We start from the raw sequence: 10,563 nt of genomic DNA, 5'->3' as shown, positions 1-10,563 counted from the left end.
ATGCCTTCGGTGTTATGGTCCTCTGTGAGCTTTCTCTTCCTCCAGTCATAATATTAAAAAAAATTGATTTGTTTTGAATGTTTTAAAAATCCACAGTACCCCTGGCGTGCAATCCTGTCTGTGTGTATGTGTGTGCGTGCGATTTGTATACCGGTTGATATATTTTGTCTTTAGCTTTTGGGGTGTGGTGTAATTGACTAGAGTAGGGACGGACCCCAAACCTGGAACCTTTTTTCCTAAGTATCAGTTGCTTGTCAACCTCTTTTGGCTATGGAAAAGTATTGAGCAAAACTTAAACCTTAACACGAGTGTCCTTATCAGTCTCAGCTGCCGCTTCCTGTGCAGCTGAAACTCTTCAGGATAAGTGAAGTCATCCGCTATCAGCCAGGGTAGCCTAATGCATTTGGGAAGCTGGTTTGGTTTCCATGTTAATGACCTGGATAAAGTCCAGTAAGGTGTGGAGGAGACGCTGGAGGGAAGGAGAGGGGGTTCTCCAAGGAAGCTGTCCCCTCGGTAAATATTTCCAGATTGATTCGAAAGTTCATGGCCCAGCGATAAAGTCGAGATTTCAAATACTTGTAATTATTTTATTACTAACACCGGAGAATCCTTTCAGCTCACTTTCCAGCCTAGCTCTCCGGGTCTCAAGGCCAAAAGCTTTGTACGTTCTGGGCGGGCAGGAAGCGCACGCTTGGGATCGAGGACGGCAGACATCCTGGATCGTGGCTTTTACGCGTGAGTAACGGAGGCGCGCGCGGACCAGAGCAAGAATGAAGTGGCTACCGCGAATCCAAAGGGGGGAGGGGGGAGTCACTAGAGCAGCTCTTAGGGTCGCGCTCCTATTGGTCAGAGGGAAGATCCCGACTTGAGAAGGACTTTCCTGCTGGCTGGCTCGCAGCCTCCCGGGGGAGCAAGCGCGCGGCAGCCGAGCGTCCCCTCCGAGCGTCCTCCGCCGCGGCGGGGAGAGAGGCAGGGAGCCGCCGCTCCCCGTGTTGTCTTCCCTTTCATGCAATAAAGAATTGTCATTAGGTTTGCGTATGGCATGTGCCATTACCCCACCGTAAAACTAAAATTAGCAAAATGTCAGGAATGGAAAGATTGATTCACCAAGATGCAATTATCATTTAAAAGTGCTTGATTGAGGTACTGATGTTCAGTGATTTATTCTGCATACCATATACATAATTAAAGTAGTGTAGTGGAGTAATTTATCAATCTAGTTGAGACTGGATGGGGTGAGGAGGGAGCTGCAGTATGTTTGTTTTATTAAAATGCTGCGAGGTCTAGTCCCGCCCCCCTTTTGCAAGAGTGAAACTGATGATTTCCCCAGCTCGCGAGGAGAGGCAACGGTTTGGGCTCGTAGGGACAGAGAAACGGAAAGGAAAAGGCAGCGCAGGCAAAGGCAAGAATAAAATGAAATGGGGTGGGGGTGCGCACTGGCTCGTACGTGCTGCTCAGAACCCCAGCCCCGTGTGCTCGGTGTTGCTTGCCACCCCCGCGTCCCCTCCCAGTATCCTCACATCCCCCCACCCCCCGCTCTTTTACGCGACGTTTCTAAGGCTGTGTGCTGCTCTCCTTTTTCCCATCCGTCTTCTGTCACTTCCTTCCTGGATGCAGTTTTCTGGACGAGTCTGGCTACTTTTAATCCCACCGGCCACAGAGAGCCACTTTCTCCTCCTCCTCCTCCTCCTCCTCCTTCGCTTCCTCCACCTTCCTCCTCCTCTTTCTCCTCCTCCTCTTCCAGCGGCTTCGGTGCGCGCGCGAATGCGCGATCCCGTGCGCGCCTCCCCCTCGCTCCCCCCCCCCTCGCGCGCGCACACACGCACACTTCGTCTCCAGCTCTCTGCTCGCTCGGCTCGCAGTCACAGACACTTGAGCACACGCGTACACCCAGACATCTTCGGGCTGCTATTGGATTGACTTTGAAGGTTCTGTGTGGGTCGCCGTGCCTGCAGCTTTGAATCAGGTGGAGAAGCACTTCAAGGCTGGATGAAGTAAAGATTATTGTTATTTTTTTCTCTCTCTCTTCCTCTTTTAAGAAAGGAAAATATTCCAAGGACTAATCTGGTCGAGTCTTCCTTCATGTAAGTACCTCTGACATTTCTCGAAAAGAATAGAAATAGCTTGGGTATTGTCTTTGAAATCTGCACCAATCTCTTCCAGGCAGTAGGTCTATCCCAACTCCTTTTGGGGAGGCTTAAGTTCAGGCTTGTTGTGCATTCTTTTCTTTAGATTCCACGATTTCCTTGTGTGTGGCTGAAAGTAACTTTTTAGATAGTAGTATCTGTTTGCCATCCGTTATTGAAATCACATCTGACTCGTTCGTGTCTCATCATCTTGTTTAAAGTTTCATGAAGTTAGTTCACGTCATTAGCATGCTTGATAGGGTGGAGAACGTGGAACCTGGTGGATTTTAGAATTTCACAGACTGTTCTGTGACCTTGAAGTAGATGTCTTAAAACGTAGCCGTAAGTTCACTGTGGAAAGATGTTCCTGTAAGTTGCCCCCAAGATTGATTTGCCCTGGGTTTGGATTCTGAGCCACTAGTTCTTGGGATGGCTTTAAGCTACAGGGCTGTCTGCCAGGGGCCACCTTTGTGCATCCTTTGCCCTCACCAAAGTGCTGGCTTGAGAGAGCTTAATTGGTAGGGACCAGAAGCAGTGCCCTGGCCATGGTAGTCTATGCATTTCACAGTTCACGTTTGGATTTCAGCATATGCACTGTTGTTTAGATCAAGGGAAATACTAAGCTTTTTAAAAACAAGCAAGACTGAGTCCCTTAGCCCGCCTTCTGTTTGGACTTCGGATGAAAGTTACCAAACTAAGTGACAAAGTTAGCCATGAAGGAAGTCTACAGAGACGGAGCACATTGTTTATTGTATTATTATGTTATTATGCAAGTGTTTGAGTCCAATGCTAATGTTATTTCCTTTCCAGAGCAAGGCCACCAATTCTTAAGGGAAATTTTATCTCTGAACCATTTTGTACTCTTTTAGATGGCTATAGTTATTCTTTGTGAAAAGGCTTTCCCTCATATTTTTGAAATGGATGTCTTTCATAAGAAATACTTTATATGTACATACTGACAGTGTAAGTAGAACCAGACTCTGCTGGTTCTTTAACTGGTCCTCGGTGGAGAACTGCTTTGACACCAAGTGCATTTTACTATTGTTAGCCTGATAGTAACTCTTAACAGTAACTGTCTTAGGAAATACTTGGTGAGCGCATATGTTTTCTAAGCGCTGTAAAGGAAACTCCAGTTGCCTGCCCATGCCTATCCAGAAGAGTGACCGGGCTCTCTGTCACTGGCACCTTGCAATGGGATTGTGGTTGCAGAGTAAAGATGTTTATGTGGGGCATAATAATTCCCCTCCCTAGAGACTTGCTAGGGCATGAAATGTGACCACCTGTGAGCCAAGCTTAACCTGCTAGCCGAACCAATTTCAGCCTTAAGTCGTTTAGCCATTTTCAGTTCACAGCTGAAATATCTCATTTAATTTTTAAAATAATGTCAGTTTGGGCTAGTCTTTAAAAAAAAAAAAACACTTCAGTGTGTATCAGTCTGGCACAAGTGCAGCTATTGATTCGATTATAGAAAATGCAGGCAACAAACTACATTATTAACATCCAGTACAAGCATGGAATTAATGATTAAGTTGAGAAGTAGTCCGAAAGCAAGGGCATGGTGGATAGAATGAGATGTCCTTACCGCCTCTCTTAAGAGGGAAAAATCCTTAAGTCAATGAGTTTTGTATATTATTTGAAGGCTCATATATTTAATCACTAATCATATTCTAATCTTGATTCTTAAAGTATTCATCAAAACATACTTTACACATAATTTTTGTTTAAAATTTGGTTCCCCATCAAGCTAAAGGTTCAATAGTTGGGAGTTACCTTTACTTCAGGTTGTGCTAAACTTTGTTAAAAAAAAAAAAAAAAAAAAAACCTACTGTTCTTATTAGTATGGTCTACACAGCTTTGGAACGTGTTGTATAGTTTCAGACTCCTTATTAAAAACATATTTTACTTCATTAACTACGCTGTTTCCATCTTGGTTGCTGTGCATGTGAATGCAGCAGAGGATAATAGTCAGGTGTGCCATTTATTTCTTATTAATGTTTCTTATATTTGTTGAAATAACAAATGGCCATATCATAATAAGAAGCAACTTTCTTCCCTTTTCAAAGATAATCATATTTTTAAAGTGTGTAATCATGGACATTAACTTTCCCGGGCACAGATACTAAATAACCACAGGAAACTTCAGTCACAAAGGCTTGCTGTAACTTGCCTCATTTTTTTTCTTTATAAACAGGTTTATTTTGCAAAATTTGGAGGAATTTATTCATTCCAATAAAAAAGTAACTAATGATTCCTGAAAATTGAATCCTGAAAAAAACAGTATACTCTATAGCTTTCAAATATCTTTTAATTTTTCCTTGGCCTTCACTTTACTCAGTGAATAAGCTGAGCAGGATACAATTATGTCTTTCTAATAAATTATTCATTGTATTTAAATTTTTTTAATAGAGAACTATACTAAATAACTCTTTGGTAAATGTTAACCTTATCTTTTAAAACTTTCTTTTGTTTATTGTTGTGTATTTTGTGGTTTTATTCCCAACTCTGTGCAATATATTTTAGACTATGAAACCTCAGAAAGTGACAAAAATGGAGAAATACCTTTACAATAATAACTGTAATACATAACAAGAAATAGTTATTAAACAGAGAACCAAGGTTTTCAGGGCATGATACAAAACAATGTGGAGTAATTTAATGTGCAGTTAAGGCTCTCAACGTGGACTGCAAAAGGATTACTAATTAATTTTTAACTTTTTTTAATAGCATCTTTTAAAAAAATGTCTCCCAAATGATTGTCTAAGCTTAGAAAAGCATGCGTGTTTCTTTTGCACATACACAGTGATGGTTTGGATCAAATGAGGGGCTTTCATCTCTGATGCTTAGTGAATATACCACATGGGGAAGAAGAGCTGACTGGGATCCCAGCCTCGGCACTATACCTTAATCCCACGGACTCTCCAATGTTCCTGCATTCAGTACAGCTTGACTTGTCACTGAGATCTGTTACCTTTAAGAAATCAAATCAGATCATAGAGGCAAGTCATAAAACCGAAGCAACAACACGGTACACCTTACAAAAGGCAGATTGCACAGTTCACGTGTTATCCTGATAGGGCAAAGAAAAAGGGCCGATTGCTGAGGAACGAACAGGAAGACACTCTGATTCCAAATGACGGCTCGATAAGTATGCCACAACCCTGTTGCTTCATCGTTAGGAAGAGCAGTTCAAACAGTGGAAAACTCAGTGTTCACATAATAGGCTTTCACTAGTGCAATGAAAGAAAGTAGGTTCCTTTATGTGCTTTCTCGTTGCTTAAATTTTAAGTTCTATCAGTTCTCTGTGAACAGGCGTCAAGTTGTCTTGTTTGTGTGAAATGCTTACCATAGAGCTTAAATGCATTAGGCTATTTCAGAAGTGTTGTGTGGAATGCAAAGCAGAATTGGCTAGAAATAAAACATCCTCATGATATTGAATAATTGATCAGAAAATGCATAATTGTCAATATCCAGTGTGTTGTTCTGTTACCAAGTATATTCTTCATCAAAATGAGTGGTTACGTAGTTATGAACCAATACATGCAAAATACATCTTGATAGGTATTTATTGGTGAAATAATATATATGTATATATGTCTGTTTTATGAATGTTATATAAACATCATACTTTATGACAAAATATAATGGTTTAAGACTTTCTTAGAAAATAGCTTTACCTTTAGCATTTTAAAACTCAAACTTCACACACATCCAACACTTCAGTAATTTCTTGTTTCTTCTAAAATTGAAGTCCTTTTTTACCCTACTGATGCCTCCTAGTGTCTCACACAATAAAACACTAATGAGTCATCCATAAGTGTAAACATTGCATTTTCATTGCCTACATCTTCTGTGATACATAAAGTTAATATTTATGTGTTTAATTTTCTGTGCATTACTATAATAAGATAGGATGCTGTAGTGAATGAGATGTTTCATCTGTAGATTTATGACACATGTAGGTTTACTTCAACTTTAACAACATTCTGCCAAGTGTAATAAGTTTATATGTTCAGTTACAAGTCATGTAATCCTCCCTCATATTCATTATTATTGCACAAGAAAAAATAGTAATCTTCCATTTTGTAGACCTATAGATTGTATAGCTGAGTTCATCATCAAGCGGCTGATAAAAAAGATGGTAAAAGAATTTATTGCATTTAAGCAAAAACTCCCTCAAGAGATACCAACTTTTGTTAACTCCATGTGTTTACAACATGCAAATTTCTATGTGAACTCTGCATTTGAAAGGTTAAAACAGTAAGAGTAAAAGATAAGTACACAAATATGTGCACAAATATTGTTTCTCATAAAATAACAAAAGAAAAACTTGGTTAGGGAGTAGATGTCTCTGTGTGATGGAAGGGAGGCTTATTAGAACATAATTTCTCATGACTCACAGAGTGCTTTCATGAGATAGACGTTAGTGGACATCAACTTCAGTGCAAGTTTTCTATCCTTAGAATCTTAGTAAAGACTCGAGATATTATTGCATATCTGTGACTTCTGGCAGCTCAGATTCTACCTAAGAAAACTGGCATTTGAACTTGTGATTTTTTTCTTTTATACAGTTATGAAAGTGACTTGTAACATCTATGGGCTTCCTCCTGGGTTGTCACAGTGCACGTGTGCACACCACATCTATGACTTTCACTAATACAGTGTTCTGAGGACCTAAGTGCAAATGCTAGATCTGAGCTTAGTTAAGTCTTGTTTCACACACACACACACACACACACACACACACACACACACACACAGAGAAAGAGAGAGACAGACAGACAGACAGAGAGGTGGGGGAGGAGGGGAGTTAGTTTTTGCTTAAAAATACACAGAATAATAGCAACATTTGCCAATTGATTATTTTGTTCTAAGTTCGTCAGTGCTACATACAGTGTTATTACAATTCTTTGCTTGTCGGACAAATTTCAAAGATGTAAGGGGGTGTGCTCCTCTCTTTTAGGGAAGCAAACATCTAGGAAGGGGCGGGCCTTTCTCACAGGAGCCACATTGCTTCCCTCAGAGAACTGAAGCCAATATGTGGTATGGAAGAGAACGGCGCGTGAGAAATAGGATGATTTGTAATGATCTGTTCTCGCTAGTGAGCAGAGAAAACCGTCAAGATTTGTTTGCCCTGAAAAACACCTCCTGTTGGAGGCTTAATGTTCAGTGCTGAAAAAGACCATGAAACAAAAAACTAACATTTTCAGGGCTCATGCCCACAACTCTAAAGTACACTCAAATAATTTTGACAACCATCACATTGTGTGTAGTACTAAGACATAAAAATAAAGGGTGCTAAAGAATATATTCCCTAACCCCATGGTGAGAGCATAGAGACAACACTAAAATGCCTATGTTCTTTTTGTCTGTTAAGAAAAATAATGTTTCTGACAAAGAATACTATAGTAAAATATAAGAATATTGAAAAGATAATATAATATATTATTATTTTACTCTTTCTTGTTCTCACTGCCCAAAAAAGACTCCTTCTTATTAAGGAAGGAATTTATGTTACCTGTTATATAAATCCATAGTTTAGCTTCATCGGCAAAACAAATGACATTTGCTATTACTATAATATGTCTGTTATACATTGCTGTTCCATTCTGGAAATCCAATCTCGGTATTTGTTTTATTTTTAAAATACAACCACTGTAAACAAAATTCAGCATACACATGAAGATAAATTTCTGAGGGCATTGTACAGGAAATCGGTGACATGACAAGCAATAAATGCAGTAAACTTATTATAAAGAAAATCTGTAGGAATCAGTACTCTTTAATAATGTACACATTTGAGAGACATTATTAATTCTTAATGCAGAAAATTTGAAATGAATGAAGCAGTGATGTTCATCCTGCCTATTGAATGACAGTGCAGGTCTTCAAGTGATGGTTTAAATGAAGTCCCTTCAACGTGTAGCGACTGGAGGACGTGACCTGCGAAGCAGTTCCTAGTGGGAAGCTGCTTTCCCCAACTGCATCCTGAGCATCACTGATTCTCCTCCTGTACCTTGTGAGAGATAACATACAAATGAAGATGTTGCACATTGTTTAAGGATACTGTGAGTTTCCAGCATGTTGAATTTTGAGTATTAGACATGGTCCTTTGTTAGAAGATGTGAAGTGCTTAAAGGAAACCAGCCTAAAACTACATTTAAAAAAAATTGTAATATTTTCAGCAAGTTAAAATGATAATAATCAAATGCATCTGTTCCTCAAACCCTAAATATTGGCACCTTTGACTTAAATATGCTTAGTTTTATGAAATTAGACAATAGATTTGTTAGTATAAGTGATAGGAAAAGATAAGGAAATTTGCCTAGTACGGTAATAAAGTTGACTTTTCATTTCTTATCTCCTAATTAATTGTTGACCTTGTGTAAGGTACATAACAAACTATTCTGGAAAGCAGATATGACTTTTTTTCATGCACCATGAAGGATTGGAATTTCTTTATAGTAATTTTGAAGGTGTGGCTATTTAGCTGAAATATTCACTGGAACATTTTATTTTTAGACATCATGGTCACACAAGGAAGGCTTTATAGAACTGACTAGCTAATTGCAGTCAAAGATCTCTTTAATGAATGAACACACACAGAAGAACACATATTTTAAGAATATAATGGCCCTATATTTTTTAAATTGCCACACTTTTTATATCAGAACAAAACATATGTGTCTAAGCAGATGTTTTAAGTTACATCCATCATGTAGGTGAGTCTGTAAATGTACAATTTGACTTAAATGGCTTTGTGGGAAGGTAGTTTGAGGAGTTTAAAAAGAAAAAAAAGGGAAGCCTCCAGTTACTATAGTTTCAGCTCATTCTTTTTTAAAAACAGTAATTACACTCAGGATAAAGAAAGAGAAATAAACTCTTTTAATTCTAACATCCACACAGTTCCTGAGGTAGAGCGGGTATATTTTTATTCTTGTGTATGCAGGGCAGGTACTGGCAGCCCAGCTACAAAATGAAAACTTGCTGGCTGCAGACCAGATACAGTGCACAGCGCCACATCATAAACTTCCCTCCTCTGTCTCAGAGTGATTTCAGCCCTAAGCAATGTCCTTTTCCTCCAGCGTAGGCTGAGCAGCAGAGGGCCTCCTTCCTGAGCAGTGGCTTTGGGAAAGGAAAGGCAAGGTTTCCTTTCTTCAACTTGAACACTCTGCCTCTTAGATCACTAAGAGGTGAACTGCAAAGTGGATTCAGTATGTTTCCTTTTGATTCCCATATAGCAGTGTAGAATACATGAAACAACACGTGTGAGTTGGAACATGGGACTGCTTCCCCACCCCCGTCTACATAGTACATGAAGGCCTGATCAGATACCTGTGGGGGTTTTGTTGTTGTACAAAGAAAAATATAATGGTTTCTTTTCAGTGACGCTTATGCCTTATATTGCTGATAGGCCAGATCATTTTGTGATGCAAATTAACATCAAAGATTTTTTTTCTACTTATCTCATGAAATAGCAATGTTTCACCACAATATGTGGTGCTGCTATGATTTTTATTGATAAACATTCACATTTTTAATAATATTTCGGTCAAAATACAAAGTACAAAGAGGGAAAATACGTATAAGTAATTTTACTAGTATCATGTTAAGTCAGTTGATTTCTAAATATCTGTGTTTTTAATCCTTGCACTTAAAACTGGTCTGAAACGTCTACTTCTCTTTGGCACATAAAGTAACAAATGTTTAAAAGTGGCTTTTAATTGCCAGTTACACTTTGCACGCTTACCAATGGGCTTCTTTTCTTTAAATCCTATTAAAAATAATTTCTAGCTGCCAGAGTAGTGAATTCTCATTTGTGAGAGGTGGAGTCTGATTATTGCCAGCACACCTTTCTAAAACTAGCCTTCACCTTTGGAAATATATTAAATGGGACCCTTCAGGAGAAAGTGTTACTACATAATAAATATTTGTTCCACTCTTATTTTTAAACTAAATTATTGCTTTCACAATGTTCTAACAGGGTATAAATCTTAGTTTAGTCAGTAACAAACTAAACCAATTATTAATTATCTGAATAACGTTGACTGAACACTCCAACAAGTAAATGTAGCTTCATGTTCCTTTAAAGTAGATAAATAGGATTATTTTCATTTTATTTAAATGTCAAGAGCAACTATTTTTCTGTCAATATCAATATATACGTTTTTCTAACAAAGTGTTAAAAGATTAATATAACAGACCTTTTTCAGAAAATGTAAAAGGAATCTCTTGAGAATACCTGTGAGCCAAGCCCTCTAGTAAGAGAGAAGAAATGTTGAACTTTGATGCATATATTATAAATATAGGCAGGAGTAAAAATGATATTTATTGTGTTAAAAATTAGACATCCCATTGAAAATTGTGTAAATCTTTGATTTTGCTTTAATTTAAAATACAACATGAGATTTCTTTGTTTTCTTAGGGTAGTCCAAAATGG

General features: G+C 38.5%; 1 protein-coding gene across 5 annotated transcripts in view; it reads left to right on the top strand.

Moving 5' to 3' along the window:
• Window positions 1-609: 609 nt before the first annotated feature.
• The window catches only part of Mef2c (myocyte enhancer factor 2C), a 148,023-nt gene continuing 138,069 nt past the window's right edge, over window positions 610-10,563 (top strand). The window contains exon 1 of one of the 5 annotated variants that reach the window (XM_052743657.1): window positions 610-735. The gene's annotated coding sequence lies outside the window, so the exon portion shown is untranslated. Of the gene's footprint in view, window positions 736-1,567; window positions 2,085-10,563 lie in introns of those variants that run through there. The other 4 variants (XM_052743658.1, XM_052743660.1, XM_052743656.1 and 1 more) reach the window with 4 other exon arrangements.

The sequence above is a fragment of the Peromyscus californicus genome, unplaced genomic scaffold (genome assembly GCF_007827085.1).
Source record: "Peromyscus californicus insignis strain IS unplaced genomic scaffold, ASM782708v3 Scaffold_18__1_contigs__length_77618521, whole genome shotgun sequence".
NCBI classification, from domain to species: Eukaryota; Metazoa; Chordata; class Mammalia; order Rodentia; family Cricetidae; genus Peromyscus; species Peromyscus californicus.
Note: the sequence above shows the minus strand (reverse complement) of the source record. Positions and strands in the feature narration are given on the sequence as shown.